Source organism: Psammomys obesus, unplaced genomic scaffold (assembly GCF_907164565.1).
Source record: "Psammomys obesus unplaced genomic scaffold, mPsaObe1.curated_primary_1811, whole genome shotgun sequence".
Lineage (NCBI taxonomy): Eukaryota > Metazoa > Chordata > Mammalia > Rodentia > Muridae > Psammomys > Psammomys obesus.
In genome coordinates this window covers 4937971-4954104 of record NW_026585691.1, presented here as the reverse complement: position 1 = coordinate 4954104, position 16134 = coordinate 4937971, and the positions used below count along the sequence as shown (strand labels likewise).

General features: G+C 46.2%; 1 protein-coding gene across 2 annotated transcripts in view; it reads left to right on the top strand.

Annotated features, from left to right (window-relative positions):
- Positions 1-16134, top strand: part of Tln2 (talin 2) — a 401214-nt gene that overhangs the window by 57379 nt on the left and 327701 nt on the right. For both annotated transcript variants that reach the window (XM_055597884.1, XM_055597875.1), the window contains exon 2: positions 12641-12728. The gene's annotated coding sequence lies outside the window, so the exon portion shown is untranslated. The remainder of the gene's footprint in view (positions 1-12640; positions 12729-16134) is intronic.

Below are 16134 nucleotides of genomic sequence, written 5' to 3'. Positions count from 1 at the left end.
CACAGCAGACAAGGTGGGTGGTCACTGCGGAATAACATAGGAGGCTTACCCCTGGCATTTACACACACGCGTCCCGATGTGCACTGCACTGCTGTACATGTGGACACGTATGCATGCGTGCCCTCAAAATAAGCTCTGCGTTTTGGATAGGATTCCTAGCACCACTGCTGTTCGTTTGTAGACCTCGCCGGTGTTAGTCACCATTGCCTTCCTGGGTGGGGGGCTCCACACCGTTTCCCACCACCCCGAAGCTGCCTGGGTGAGGCTCCAGGGTTTGCACCGCACCGGTTGTGGGGCAACTAAGAGCTGCTGAATAAACGACAGGCTTCAGGGTTCTCCCTCCTGTTGGCTTCTGCTTTGGTTTTCATATGCATCTCTCCACCTAGCTTGTCCTTGCCACATGGTAGAGGAAGTAAAGCCTGATCCCAGGGCAGTGTCGTCACCTTGTTCCCTTTCATTCATTTGATCTGATTACACTTTTTGGGTTGCCCTGGCACCTGCCTCGTGAGATGCAACTAACTAGCAGAGAGAGCCCCGTGGCCCGCAGGCTACCAGGTACTTTGGTTGCAATAATGGAAAATGCCGGGTAGCATAGGGTCACTTTTATTCTTGCTAATGTTAGCAGCCCGGGATGAGCACTCTGAGAAGGCTGATGAGATGCTCATTTTAAATGCAAATTCTTTGCGTGGTTAGGGGGAAAATGAAATTGTCCTGGCTTCCAGCACTCTGCATTTTTGCCATTCCATCTCATGGTGGAGGGGAGGGCTCATGACTAAATCCCTCAGTGTCTTTATTATGATTTCACATTTGAACATGCTGAGAGGCAGCCTTGGCCCCAGGACATTAACTCTCTCTTGCCAAATGCCAGCATGTGGGTGTCTGTGGAGGTTCTCAGCGTGCTCTTTAGTGCTCTGAGCTCTCTGAGTGGTCTTTGGGCCCTCTCATTTGTGTTAGGGATGATGGATGTGCTGGGAAATTTGTGGTGAGTGGAGGTGTTTTCTTTTTTCTTTGAGGCAAAGGAAATGTGCTGAGCCCTTTAGCCTCTCCTTAGCAGTCTCCGCATAGGCTGTTTCCTTCCAGCCTTCGCAGGGACCTCTGTCCTCTTGTCTGGGTGTCTTCTGTCCCTTATAGAATAGCTCCTCTCTTGCAGCTTACTGTCTGGAGATTTCTTGGTGTCATGTGTGGTGGAGATGTTAGGGCTCCTGTGTGTAGCATTGCTGGGCTCATTCTTTCTCACAGTCTTCTAAAGAGAAGGTATAATGACAAATTTGTAACCCAGTCTAGAATGTTAGTCCTCTTCCTCATCCTGGTGAGTCGATTTTACCCCTTATTTTAAGGGAGGATTTTTCTTTGTAAAACAGCTCCTGCACTCTGTGGTCCTAGAGACTGTGTGTGTGTGTGTGTGTGTGAGTGAGACAGAGAGAGACAGAGAGAGACAGAGAGAGAAAGAAGGAGGAGGTCAGCCCGTCTGGGGAACCCTGACTTCTGCAGAGCTGTGGGTAGAGCTAGAGCCGTGGAAAATGTCTTAGGATGGGTAAGGCACTCATGTGCCTTCTTTGTCCATAAGGCAGTGGGGTAGTACTGGGTCCTCACTGGGTGAGGGGCTGGGGTATGGTTGCCAAGAACAACAGGAATGCAGAATTCTTTAGATGTGAATTGCATATATTTGAGGTCATGATATTTTTAACTGTTTTCTTTTTTCCTCCCTCCTTCTTTGATTTTTACATTTTTTGCAAAACAGAACTTAAAATTCAAAGTAAAGTGTCTGTCCTCTCCTTGTTGACTATCTAGAATCATAGGATTTTTAGAATTAAAGGGAGATTATGGAGTGCTGGAGTTCCTTGTGGGTTTTTTATTTCTGTGGCTTGCTAAGTCCTAGAGGGAGTCAGTCCTTTGGGGGGTGGCGGTGAGGAGAGGTGGGCGCCCTCAGCATTGCTCTTCTTTCCCAGGCCAATGCTGTAAGGCTTTAAGAGGCCTAGTGGGAAGTGTCCCTTAGACCTGGAGAGCCACCAATATGGAAGGCTCAAGAATTAGTACTGGACACAGTTGAGTGGATTTAAATCCTTCAAACAGGCCACCCCCTCTGCCTTGATACCTCTCGTGGGATCCGGCAAATCCAGCTATGTCCGGACAAGCAGGCCACTGCCAGGAAGATTATAACTCATAACTGTGCTCCCATCTCTTCTGGTGCTGCTGGGCTCGGGCGTCCCACCTTTAGTACCGCTGACATTTTGGTCAGACAGTTCCTGCTGTGGAGGCTGTCCTCTGCGTTGTAGAGTGTTTAGCGGCATTCCTGTCCTCTGCTACACGAATGGCAGTAACACACGCGCTCCCTGCAGCTGTGACAGCTACAGTTGTCTCTAGACGTTGCCGCATGTCCCCCGGAGAGAGAAAGTGCTCCCCGTGCAGATTTCCTGTGTTACAATATAGATGATGGCTGGGGGAGGTGGCTCAGTGGGTAAAGTGCTTGTCATACAAGCACGAAGACCCAAGTTTAGACGCACAGAATCCATGTAAAGCTACACATGGTTGCATGCATCTGTAATACTAGCAGTCCTACCCGGTTGGAAGATGGAGACAGGAGAATTCCAGAAGTCTCGGAGCCAGCTTGCCTAGTAAATGCAACCACCCACAACAAGAAACTGTGCTTCAAACAGGCAAGGTTGTCGTATAATTTACATACATGTGCTGTGGCACACATCTCCTGCATGAATGTCCATGCAGATACACACAGACACAAACAAAGAGAACCGATCGATGACTTACAGCTCTTAGACATGACTTTATTATTGTGTGGACCTTTCTCCACTTTACTTTGGAATTTAAAGTACACAACTGGAATCTTTAATATTTACTATAACGTGCAGAATAGTTAGAGTGGCTAGCACTGGCTCAGAGGGCTGTCCTTAGGAAAGTAATCAGCAGTTCTCACCTGTGCCCAGCCTTGTGCGTGTGTGGGGGTGAGGTTTCTTTTGAGTAGGTGTGGTTTTCATCTTGTTCTTAGTCTTTACTTTCATTGTAGATGATGATGCTCCTGGCTGCCAGACTTTAAATCTGCAGTGTCCCCTGTGGTCTCTGGTATTACAGGTTTGGTGGAAGCCTTTTGCACCATTGGGAGGCAGAGCTTAGTGAAAAGAGGTGAAGTCATTGAAGGGAGGAGTTATTGGGACTCCAGCATCTCCTCTCTTGCTCATCGTTTCCCAGCCACCACGAAGTGGGCAGGTTTGCTCCACCGTGTTTCTCCTGCTGCTATGTTCTGCCTCACTACAGGTCCAACACAGTGGGGCCGAGTGACCATGGGACAAATGCTCCACAATCAAGAACCAAAATGAGTATTGCCTCCTTGTAAGTAGTTGACCTCAGGTGTCTGCCATAGCAACAACAAGGTCACTGTCATACTGGCCCATGAGCTGTGTCCACTAAAGAGCTTATATTTTTAATTTTGTGAATGGGAATGAGTAGAGACAAAATTTATGGTGTCTGGGGAAGAAATAGTCCCAAGGCTGAAGAGTTTTAGCAATCGGGGTCCAGTAAAGAATCAGTCATGCTTGGGGAGGAAGCTCACCAAACTGAACATAACCCCAGTATGTAGCAGATGTTTGGGGAGATTTAAAGTTAACCAGGGGGGCTGGAGAGATGGCTCAATGGTTAAGAGCACTGGCTGTTCTTCCAAAGGTCCTGAGGTCAATTCCCAGCAAGCACATGGTGCCTCACAACCATCTATAATGAGATCTGGTGACCTCTACTGGCATGCTGGCACACATGCAGGCAGAATACTGCATAAACAAACAAACAAACAAACAAATAAATAAGTATCTTAAAAAAAATGTTACCCGTGGCCTTATGGGTTAGAATGACTGAGTGGTTGTCAACTATGGGGCTCTACAGGGTAATGAGCCCCCGTCTTGAGAGCCAGAACTAGCTTCAAGGTTTTTTTCTTGGTTGAGTGATGCAATAAAGTAGAGCAGTAGGCTCCTTCCTTGTAGGAAGAAGGGAAGACACCACATTGCTGCCTTTTACACAGGGCTGAAGGACTAAGTGATAAGCCTGGATTTATAAAATAAGGAAATAAACGTATAACATGCTGTGTAGCCTTAAGTTTTCTGAGTCTTTAGTTGGAACTATCATCCCAGTGCTGTGTGCTTCATAAGAGAACTATGGCTGGCCATGGTGGTGCACACGGTTAATCCCAGCACTCAGGAGGCAGGTGGACTTCTGTGAGTTCAAGACAGGCTTGGCCTACTAATGAGTTACAGGCCAGGTGAGGCTGAGTAGTGCTTTCCTGGAGAGAGGGAGGGAAGGAGGGAGGGAGAGGAAAGGAGGAAGAGAGAGTGGGTAGAGAGAGAGAGAAAGTGAAAGTAGAGCTGGATACTCACAAATAAGCAGCAGTCCAGGTTTGGACCATTTGTTAATTGTCAGGCAGCAGCTTAACCGGATGACGAAAACAGCCTTTTTAAATGTGTCATCAAAGCAGGAGTAGGTGGTCGCGTTCCCTTTGTCTCTTTTAGGCATGTAATTGAAAGAGTTTGGATCAAATGAGGAACAATTGCTTGATGGGGGAGTGTGGATTCCGGAGGCTTCTGGACAGAGGTCAAATACTGCTTCCTGATTTTGGGGGGCGGGTTATGGGCGCAGAGCCCCGTCTGAGAGAAGTACTGTGAATAGAACCATTCCTACCGTTTCATAAGCAAATGCACTGGCCTAGCAGCTGTGTCATTCTGCTTTTTAAACTTAAGTTAGTGCGTGTGTGCATGAGTGTGCGCACAGTGTGTGTGTGTGTGTGTGTGTGTGTGTGTGTGTGTGTGTGTATGTGAGACGATAACTCTCAGGAGTCTGTCCTTTTCTTCCATCTGTCTTTTTGAGGCAGAGCCTCTCTTGTGTTTGCCACATTGCATGCTCATTGGTCGTGATGTTTCATCACAGCAACTTGTACTAGGACAGTCTTGGTCACAGTTACTTCTCTATAGCTGTGATAAGACCAAGACAACTTATAAAAGAAAATGTTTAATTTGGCTTGTGGTTTCAGAGGGTTAAGAGTCCGCATGCTGGGGCAAAGACATGAATGACAGCAGGAACAGCTAAGAGCCCATTTCTTGATCTGTGAGTAGGAGGCAGAGAGGGAGTGGGGAAGAGCTTGGAAATGGTGGGAGTCTTTTGGAACCTCAAAGCTCACTCCCGGTGAGACACCAACTCAGGCAAAGGCTGGGCCTCCTATAGTGTTCCAGAACTGAGGAACAAATATTCAAACATGAGGCTGTGGGGGTCATTCTCATTCAAACCACCACAGCCTCAGCGTTCACCTTGCTTGAAGTGGCCCCTCTCTGTCGTTTGCTCCCTTGTACAGCAGCCCAGCTGCCCCGTGAGCTTCTGTGGGTTCTACTACATCTGGTTTTATATGAGTTCTGGGGGTTCAAACTTAGTCTGCGTGCTTGGACCAGAAACACTTTACACACGCATAACCCCCTCATTGGCATCCTGTCTATTTTTTTTTTTCTTTCACTCTAACTCCATACCAGCATGGGTCAAGACATAGCAATATTACTGTGTTGTGGAGGTTTCCAAAGGGGTCTTTCATATGTCAAACATTCTTTAGAAAATAAATAATGCTACTTTACAAATGCACAGAAGGGCTACTGAAACAGATGAAATACTTATTAAGTGCATTTTTGTCTTGATACTGCCTCAGAAAATATGAATATGTCTGGATGTGGGATTGTTTGCAAAGGTTTAAGACCTTGAAAGGAACTTTTACTCCCCTTTTAGTGCTCAGGTGTGTAGGCATTAAACAGAGAGGAGGTTGACATTAGGGCTCCTGCTTGGATCCTACCCTGCTTTAGTCTCATCATCTGCTCCAGGTCAGCCTCAGCGGCTGTCATGATAATGCTGGAAACACGGGGATCGTGAAGCTCAGAACATGTGTCCTGTGAGGGCCCCACTGGCATGAGTCACTGGGAGTTAAGGACTGTGCATTTCAGTCCTGGCTCAATCCCTCACTGGACAGGAGCTCGCATCTGCATGCAGTGACTAATCCTGTGTGTAGGCTGAGGACTCCAGCCTTGCTGAGAGTTTCAGCCCTCTGCCTGGTGGAGGAGCCCCAGTGGCCAGTGGCTTGTCTGGGCTAAATATCAAAGAGCCACCTCTGGACTGTTTCCTGGCTTGGCCATCTTCCCACCCCTTCCTCCAGGGTGGAAATAGTACTTATAAGGGAGCACTCCAAATCTAAAAAAGGTCCCTGGATGCATGGGCTCAGGGGTGGGGTTTAAGGGGGTGAGGTCATTATGTTCCCACATTAGTTGCTAAAACCCTTTGTTCTTTTGGAGTTGGCAAGACTTGTCTTTTCCTGAGCTCTTAACAATGGTTTCCCTGTAAAGCTGTGAGTCAGTCAAGAATTGTATGTGCATGCATGTACTAGAACACACACACACACACACACACACACACACACACACACACACACACATATCCTCCACAAAAACACATATAGACACATGAATGCATAAACATGTAAGCACACACACATGCACATATATACACAAACATCTTGAAAAAATGGGTTCTGTGTTCCTAGTTTTGCTTTTTAAACAACAGGCTTAGGAAAGAAGAGGATGCCCTTAGTAGAAGGAAAAGAACGAGAATAATTTCATCATTAGGTCGGTGTGATTTTCCTGGGTATTGGGTCCATGTGCACGGCCTAAAACCAGGTCAAAATGTGACTAAGTATCATAGTGCCAGTTTTTTGGCTATTATAACTACTGAAGTTTAAATGCCCCTCAAATTCCCTGTGTGTAGTCTTTATCCCAATGAAACAGTCCTGGGGAGTCTGGCCTGACAAGAGGATTTTCGGTCATGAGGGCCATATCCCATGCATGGACTAATGCCATCACCATGAGAGAAGGTCAACTATCTTAAAAGTAGGTTTTGGGCTCAGGTGATATAGCTTTGTTGGTAAAGTGCTTGAGGCATGAGGACTTGAATAGGTTCCCAGCATTCATGTAAAAAAGCTGAACATTATAACATATGAGCCTTATAACATATAACTGAACATATAACATATAGCCGAACATTATAACATATAACATTGTAACCCCAAGTAGTGCTGGCCAGCTAGTGTAGCCCAGTTGGGGAGCCCTAAGTCCTGGTAAAAGACCCTGTCTCAAACCCCAAACCCAATCCAACCCAACCCAACAATAACAACACCAGCAAAAATAAAAACCCCAAAGCAACAACAACAAACTGAAGTGAACAGCATCTAAAGGATGAAATCTGAGATCAACTGCTGGCCTCTGCATGTAGGCACACATGTCCACACACACAGACATGCATACTCTAACACGCTATAGTAGGTTTTGTTGCCAAGGTGACTCTTTTATTCTCCATGATCCTGCCTCCTTCTACCATGAGAAGCTGTGTCATGGTAGAAGCCTGTCTAGATATGAACCTCACTGCCATGGACTCCACCACCTCCAGAACCATAAGAAATAATGTGTTTGATTGTCTTTAAAAATAAATCCTCTGGTCTCAGTTCTCTGTTTTAGCAACACAAGAGGAATGAGGATATTCGCTTAAAAGATGACAAACTCTGTCTCCAGTGGGATTTTCAGAACAGTCTGGACGGCATGCTCCTACTCACTAATGCGGTCAAGATGCTTGCGGTGAGCATGGGCAGGGCTAGAGACTGAGAAATACTGCCCACATCTCTCTACCTTTTAGCCATTTCTGGTGAAAGGGTGACTTGATTTGATTCAGCCAATGAGCAAAATTTTCAGAGGAAAGGCAAAGAAAGGATGAGGTGCTGGAGGGGGAGGCTGAAGGAACCTGGGTTCAGATTCTCTGTAGGAGGAAGCAGGGTCCTCCCAGACCTGCAAGATGTCTGGCCCTCCTTGCCCCTCAGCTGCTGGAGACAACGTGAGACACTGTTCCTGGTAACACGGTGTACTGCAGGAAACAGACTGGCAGAACGCGTCACAGAAGACTGTTGGGTGCACGGGTACCTAGTGCTGGCCTGGCATGGCCTGAGCTCAGCTGCAGGACTAGGGCCAGAGTGTGAGTGTTCCCAAGCAAAGATGTATTTATAGATGATGGCTCCTGAGCTTTCTGCCTTGCCTGGCAGACCCCACCCTTGACAAGCTCTGGGGTGTACTTCCTATTTCTATGGCCTCTTAAAGTAGGGCTGATAAAAATTCTCAGAACAGCACTGGGAGCTTCCCATCACTGGCATGAATCTGTGTGTGTGTGTGTGTGTGTGTGTGTGTGTGTGTGTGTGTGTGTGTTTTATTGTCATTTATAATATGTCTAGGTAGATTTTTCAAGGCCCAGGACCCAGGACTATGGTAACTATCTGTGGTCACGTTTAGTTGGAGGACTCCCAACATTTCGTTGAGCCTCCTCAAGGCTCACCTGAGTTGAGGCATTCGAGGCCGGCACAGTTGGGAGGGATTAGCCATAAGGAGTAAAATGAAACCTTGCTTTCCTCTAAGAGGTGACCAGCATCTCTGTGTGGAGGGTCCAGATATTTGTGCTTCGTGAATTGCAGGAAAGTAATCTTATACTTTAGATACGAAGAAACAGTATCATAAAAATTAACATGCATATCTAGACTATTATTGGAAAAACACTCTTAACTTTTGAGTGAAATATGAGCTGAGACTAGAATTTTAAGAAAACAAAATCATAGCGCTGGAGAGATGGTTCTGATCTTCCAGAGGACCCAAGTTGCTGTCCAAGCACCCATATCTGGTGGTTCACGCCTTCCTGTAACTCCAGTTCCAGGGGCCCGACACCCTCTACAAGCCTCCAAGAGCATATGCAGACATGTGGTACACATACAGACAAACAGGCATTCACATACATATAAAAATAAATAAATCTCCCCCCCCACCCCAGGACTTCTCTGTGCAGCCTTGGCTGTCCTGGACTCGCCTTATAGATCAGGCTGGCCTCGAACTCACAGAGAGAGGTCTGTCTGTCCCTACCTCCCCAAGTGAAAAATAAATAAATCTTTACAAAAGGAAACAAAGGGCCAGAGAGATGGCTCAGCAGTTAAGAGGGTGTGCTGTTCTTCTTTGGCTCCCCGTACGCACGCTAAACAACACACAACTAACTACCTGTAGCTCCAGCTCCAGGGGGCTTGAACTTCTGTGGACATGTGCATATTTGCATATGTATTTGCATATATGCCTGCCTCCGTGCACATAAGGAAAAGGGAAACAAACCCTTTTAGAAAAAAATAAACACAATTATGTTTAGAATTCACTAAAATATGGCATCTTCATACAAATATTTAGTAATTTCTTAGTTCTCACACAAGAACACAACAGTTGCTATGCATATTCTTTTATTTATTTATTTTAATTTTCATTCATTTATTTTTATTGAAAATAATTTTTTCTTATATCATATGTCCTGATTACTGTTTCTCCGCCCTCTCCTCCTCCCAGTTCCTCACTACCTCCTTTCCCATTGTGCTCCACTCTCTGTCTCTTGTTAGAACTGTGCATATTTTATGTGCTTTAATTTATTTCTGTTACTGTCAATCTTGGACATTTGAGTGGCGAGCGCCACCCTGGCTTTGTAAGTAGGTCTGTGCTGAAGCTTTTGATGAGGCCTCCAGTAGTCCTGGGTAAGCCTGGGTACACGGAGAGCCATACTGCCCACTGCACCTGCTGCAAGAATCCAGCGTTCTCTGATCATGCGATCCCTTCACAGATCCAGTCTCCGTTCATGACTCCACTTGCAGTGGACTTGGGGTAGTTGAGAGAATTATAGGACGGGACTTCTGGAATATGGTAATACAGGGGGTCCTTACACTGGGAACAGAGGATTTGGGCTCATTGTCCCTCGACACTTTGATGTACAATTGACTCTGTTTTTCTTTCAGGTGTAAAGGTCCATCGTATTTTCAGAGGACCTACTTCTGGTCCCTTTTTCCCCTTAAGGATAAGGAACATTGTGGACATTGCAAGAGGGTTTTATGTGTTTCTTTAGATGGGTCTAGGGACTGTTGACCATTTCTAGCCATGTATTTGGTTTGCCTGTGTCTTCATTAGCTTTGTGGGTTCACAGTTGTCTAACTATTGGTTGGTAAGTGATCAGTTAGCCATGTGCCTGGGTATCCCAGTGTGGAGGCCTTGACTTTGCTGTGGGTGACCCAAGAAACCTTTGCATTTTTCTCTGAAATCTCCATTTCATGCTCATGATCCAGAGTAACTAGAATGTGAACACGGGGGGGGGGGGGGAATTGGGACAATTGCTGTAGTTTCCAAACAAATGACCTCACTGTCTGAATTCTGCCTTATGGAAAAGAAACCTTAACTTTGCCTTATTAAAAAAGTAATGGATATTTGGAGAAACAGATCCAAATTCCCATTGAGAGAGAGAGAGAGAGAGAGAGGCCGTTGGGGTGGGGAGGGAGGCTGGAACTGACTTCACAAACAGAATACAGCCGGCATACCATAACTGTGTGACACCAACTTAATAAGGATCACCAAAGAGAGGAGCTACTCAGATTGGTAAAGACTGGAACCCTGCTTCCTCAAAGTAGGCAAACCATTACACTTAGTGGAGGCCAACTTCTCCTGAAGTTTATTCAGCTCTGCTTCAAGAATGTAAGAGTTTATTCAGCTCTGCTTCAAGAGTGTAAGGGAGCTGAATTTTGTATTAGCAGAATGCCTTGGGCTTCCCTGTAGGCACTCCCTGTTTCACAGGTGAGCTGCTATGGCACCCACAGGTTAGGCATGAGCTTCAGGAGGCCATGGTTAGTCAGGACCAGCTGCAGGTGAAACCCAGGGGGAGAGGCAACTATTTAGTGGATTATATTTCAACATATAACTAATATTTTAATTTAAGAGCCCAGACCATAATCAGAAGCCTCATTTCCTACAGAACAAGCATTTTGATTTGATTGTCTATTTCATTTGATCAAGGTGAAACGGGACAGGAGTCAGTCTGCCATCTTTTAGGCTCTTCTGATTTCGATGGTCCCCGAGTGTTTCCTGGGATGGTTTCTGGTCTTTGTGACCACAGTACTTGACAGAAGCTCCTTCAGGGGGGAGAGCTTTCTTGTGGCTCACAGCTTTCGACGGTTGCAACCTGTCACGGTGAGGAACTCACTGTGGTGGCAGAAGTGTGTGTCATGGCTTCCCCACTTCATGATGGATCAGAGTTAGAGACCAGCCCTACCCTTCAAAATCTAGCCTCTGTTGACTTCATTGAGCTATCCTCAACCTCTGTTAGGTTCCACAGCTTCCCAAAGTAGCACTAGCAGCCGGAGGACCAAGAATGAAACATAGCCTGTGGGAGAGCATCTCAGACTCAGTTTCTCCCAGGTCTGCCAACCCGAAGTGCAGAGATGGAAGGAATGTTTACTCTTTTTCTGTGCTTTCTACATCTCAAAGACTCGCATTTGGTTTTTATGTCTTTAGATTTCTTGCTGAATGTTTGAGAGAGAGAGAGAGAGAATATGAAATAGAGAGAAATGGTTAATATTTTGTCTCCTCCTCTTTCTAGAGCTAGACAGAACAAGAATAATATTTGTGCCAGGCTGGTGGCGCATGCCTTTAATCCTAGCACTTGGGAGGCAGAGGCAAGTGGATTACTGTGAGTTCAAGGCCAGCCTGATCTACGAAGTGAGTCCAGGACAGCCAAGACTACACAGAGAAACCCTGTCTTGAGGAAAAAAAAAAAAAAAAAAAAAAGAATAATACTTGTTTAGTTTTATTAGAAAGGCAGCTGCCTGTTGTGGTTTCTGATTTCATGCTGATGATTTGAGGCAAGGACTGTCTGCTTTCTGAGCTGGGCCTTATCTCCGAACAGAGCATATGTAGCTGCTAGTGTCCAAGGATCTCTGTACCCCTAATCTGGGCTCTGAGAGGCCATGCTTGGTCTGCTGCAGGGATCTGGAGTCTCTTTCTCAGGCTGAAGATGGGGGGGGGGGGGGTTTGCAGCTCCAAGGCTGTACTGTGTCCTGAGACCAGGAATGGCTCTCCTCTCTCTTCACAATCTGAAATCCAATCAGGCGTCCTCACTGTTGTGAGAATGTTGCTCCCCTGCTGTGATAGTTCAGCTTTATTGTCAGTTTGATGGTATTTAATGTCGTCATGGAAACAAGCCTCTGGGCTTGTCTGTGAGAGAGTTTCTAGAGTGGGTTAACTGAGGTACAGAGACCAGTAAATATGGATGACACTGTTCCATGGGCTGGAGTCCTGAACTGAATGGAAAACGGAGCAGAGCACCAGCATTCACCTCTCTTGGCTTTCTGGTAGGATGATAGGGCACGCTCCTGCTGACATGCCATGCCATGCCCTCACTCTTGATTGACTTGATTAACTGTACTCTTGAAAAATGAACCAGAATAAGCCTTTTCTTTCTTAGGTTGTTTTTGTCAAGTGTTTTGTCAGAGCAGTGAGTAAGTAACTAATACCTTTTGTTTGTCTGTTTTTTTGCAACAGGGTTTCTTTGTGTAGCTCTGGCTGTCCTGGAACTCACTTTGTAGACCAAGCTGACCTAGAACTCACAGAGATCTGCCTGCCTCTGCCTCCTGAGTGTTGGGAGTTAAGGTGTGCCCCAGCACACCTGCCTAACTAATACATTTCTTACTGAGGTCTCTGCACTGACATTTGTGTGGTTTTTTTTTTTTGGCCAGGGCACTGCTGCAGGGTAACATCTGGACTGGAATCAAGGTCTCTGGTGCTTGGATGTCCCTAAGTTCTTGGATCAGCTTGTTGAAGACCGTGAGTAATGTCCATGTTTCTATTTCATGAACCTGGGGAGATTGTGGTCAGCAGTTTAAAAAGCTCAGCCAGGCCTGGTTGATGGACTCATTTCCTGAAGGTACAATTAACCTTCAGCTGCCATGTGCCCTGTGGTAACTATGAATTTGGCCCAATATAAATCATAAAATTACTTAAAATACTGTGACTTTTTTGGTGCTATCTATCTCTACCTACTTACCTATATCTATCTATCTATCTATCTATCTATCTATCTATCTATCTATCCATCCATCCAGCAGTCTATCTATCTACCATCTATGTGTATACATATATGAATATCTATATATATTTTGATAATATATCACATAGTACTCCAGACTTTGTAGATTATAACATTGTGTTGCAATGTCAAAACTTCAGAGGTGCCTGCTAGAGCCAAGCTCTCTTATGCCCAGCTCCAAAAGCCTTGGAGATGGCTGCTGAAACTCTACGTGTGACCGCTTCGCCTCTACCACCAGCCACCACGAGAGCCACATATACCATCTTTATCATCCTGTCACTTCCCTCCCTTTTCTCTCTGGCTACTGCCTTTGGCCTACAGGAGGACAATCCACATGGTGCCAGATGCAGGTGCCATGGCCTCCCTAGCAACCTTTTCCCTGGTGCATGTACACCTCTCCTCATCCACCTCATTCTCCTCACTCAGGCTCATTCAGGCTGCCACCTCTTTCCCCACCCAAGTGTTCCCGCCTGGCTGTCTGTCTGTCTGTCTGTCTCCCCTCGCTCTATTCTTATCAAGTCTTTGCTTGTACTTGCCACAAGGTAGATACCTCCTTCTATCCGTCACTCGATAGACCATCTGTTCATCTGACACTTACTGAGTACACGCCAGCCATTCAGAGTCGACCTGCTGTCACGGAACTCAGTTGAACAAGAAGGAAGAGATCACATAAACACCCCAAAGTCAACTCTCATAGCTTTAGCTGAGTAGACTGCTGGGTTCTCTCCGGATGGGTTTATTTTTCCAGACAGGCTCTCTCTGTGTAGCCTTTGCTGTCTTCACTTTGTAGACCAGGCTGGTCTTGAACTTCCAGAGATCCATCTGCCTTTGCCTCCCAAGTGCTGGGATTAAAGGTGATGGTGTGCCATCACCAGCTGGTCAATTACTATGTATTAATAATGAAAATAAACGGAAGATCCTGCTGTGGCAGGCCTGGGTGAGGCCTGAGAATCAGCTCGGCTGACGTGTTCCAGGAGTCGCTGATGCTGACGGTTTATGGACCATACTTGGAGAAATAATGCCGTGACACTTTACATACAAATATATTGCTGTGAAGTTCTCAGTACAGGCATTTGTCATTGAGTATGACTTAGTGAACTCCCTGATGTGTGTGTGTGCGCGTGCGTGCGTGTGTGCGTGTGTGTATAAATTTGCTGAATGCCTGGGAGAACTTCATCTTGTCTTTCATGTCTGGGTGCTTGTACCTCATTGCAGGTGTTGTAGGTTGAGGTTTTAGCGTCTGGATCCTTTCTTTTATATCTGTCATGCTGCTCTGATCCATGCCTTGAAACCCTCCCGACCTCTGTGCAGTGGGCATGCCGTTAGTGTCTCTTAAAACAGTTGTGTTCTTCTGTTTGGAAGAACAGGCGGCTCAGCTGGCCTTCTGCTGCACCTTCAAGCGGGCTGTTAGAGGCCACATTCAAAGCCATAAACAGGCCTCGGAAACATTGGAGCAGGCAGAGTGAAGGTTTGAGGGGCGACAGGAGGCCGATGTGGCAGTAGGAGCTTAAAGGGAAGTCTTGAGTCCGTGTGATGAGTTCTGAAATTTTGCCCAAGGCACTGTTGTGGATGTAAACATGGTTCTGTTTTGATTGCAGGTAGGATATGGGACTGATTCAGATTGTCCACAGCAGCAAACTATTTGCCTTGTGTGGGCTCTGAGAGGGGCACTTTGCAAGCTGTAGATAGTTTAAATCTGACGACTCTGGAGAGGGAATAAATGCCAGGGCCCAGAGAGAAAGGGGAGCCCCAAGAAAGAAGGCAGCTGTTGGTCCTCCCCCCTGCTGTTCCTGGCTGCTGTTGATACAGTTGGGTGAGAAGAAGTTGGAGATATGCTGAAGTGAAGATTGTACTTTCCCTAAGTAATCTGATGACCCTACTCAGCAGGAGGTAGCTAAAGAGAACTCCGCCTCCACTCCCCACTAATCTCCTTTTTCTCCTGCTGGTGTGTTGGAAGGGATTGGGGTGGAGAAGGAGGGAGGAGGCATAAGAAACCTTTTATGGACAGCGGATAGTTGGTTGCTTGTTATTTACTACTCATTTGTATTTTACTTCCTCATACATTCAGCATGTCTCACCATCCCAGGAAGACCATTTTAACCTATGCCTATTCACTCCAGGAAGGGCACAGACGGCAGACCAAAAAAGTGATTCCACCTATATCTAGCTTAGTGGACTAGTGAGTTTATTAGGAGTACTGACACAAGCATGGGTTACTCGAAGGCAGCTGCATCTCCAATAAGCTCTCTCCAGTAGAGGTGACATCCCATGAAATCGGTCTCCCTGGAACTCTTTACCGACCTCCTTATAACTTGGTTGCCTGGAGAGTCCCTCCTCCAGAGCAGTTGCTTGCTGTTTTTATAGAGGAACCGTGTGAATCATGTAACTTTCAGGATCTCCCTGAGCCTTGCAAGTTGCCTTTAGTTTCCCAGTCTTAGGGCCTTCCTCTTTTTTGGTGTGGGGGTGGGGAGAAAGGCTCTTTCAACTCAGAAGAAATAGCTGTCTAAGAGGTGGACATAAACAGGAAAGAAAAATGTGAATTTTGGGGTGGGTATCTTTCACTGCCTCTGCCAGCCTCAGAGGTGGTAGTTGCTGGTGGCTCAGGGATCTATAGCTGTAACTTAGTCCTTGATGGATCGTATTGGGGAGATAGGAGGTGAAGGGCCAGGGGTGGGTTCACTGTGTCCTAAGGAAAGAATTTCTTGACACTCTTGTGCTTCTGTGTCAAAGATAATCTCCAAACAGCTTTGCTGAATTCAGGTTTATTTTGTCTGTTCTATGTCAGATACACAGACCTGACATTTTAATGGATTTTAAGTTTTCAATTTGATTTGTCAATTTTTAACTTCATGAACCTGTGTAGCTCAGGGTTGGGCCAAGACATTTGCAGAATTGAGTTTATCCATTTGGCCAGTTATCCACAGGAAGTGTGCACACCAGATTTCAGACTGCAGGCACTGACAGGTTGGAACCCTGCGCTTGTAGGCTCTTCTGCTAACTAAGCAGGTGCTTGTAACGCTCTGTGGGGGTGTCAGATGCCTGCTGTGACAATTGCATTTAAACAGTAGCCCCCTTTTGTCCTTTTAGGTCCAGAGTCAGCTTTGCTTTTCTATCAGGAATAAAGGCTCTATGCTAGTGAGAGCC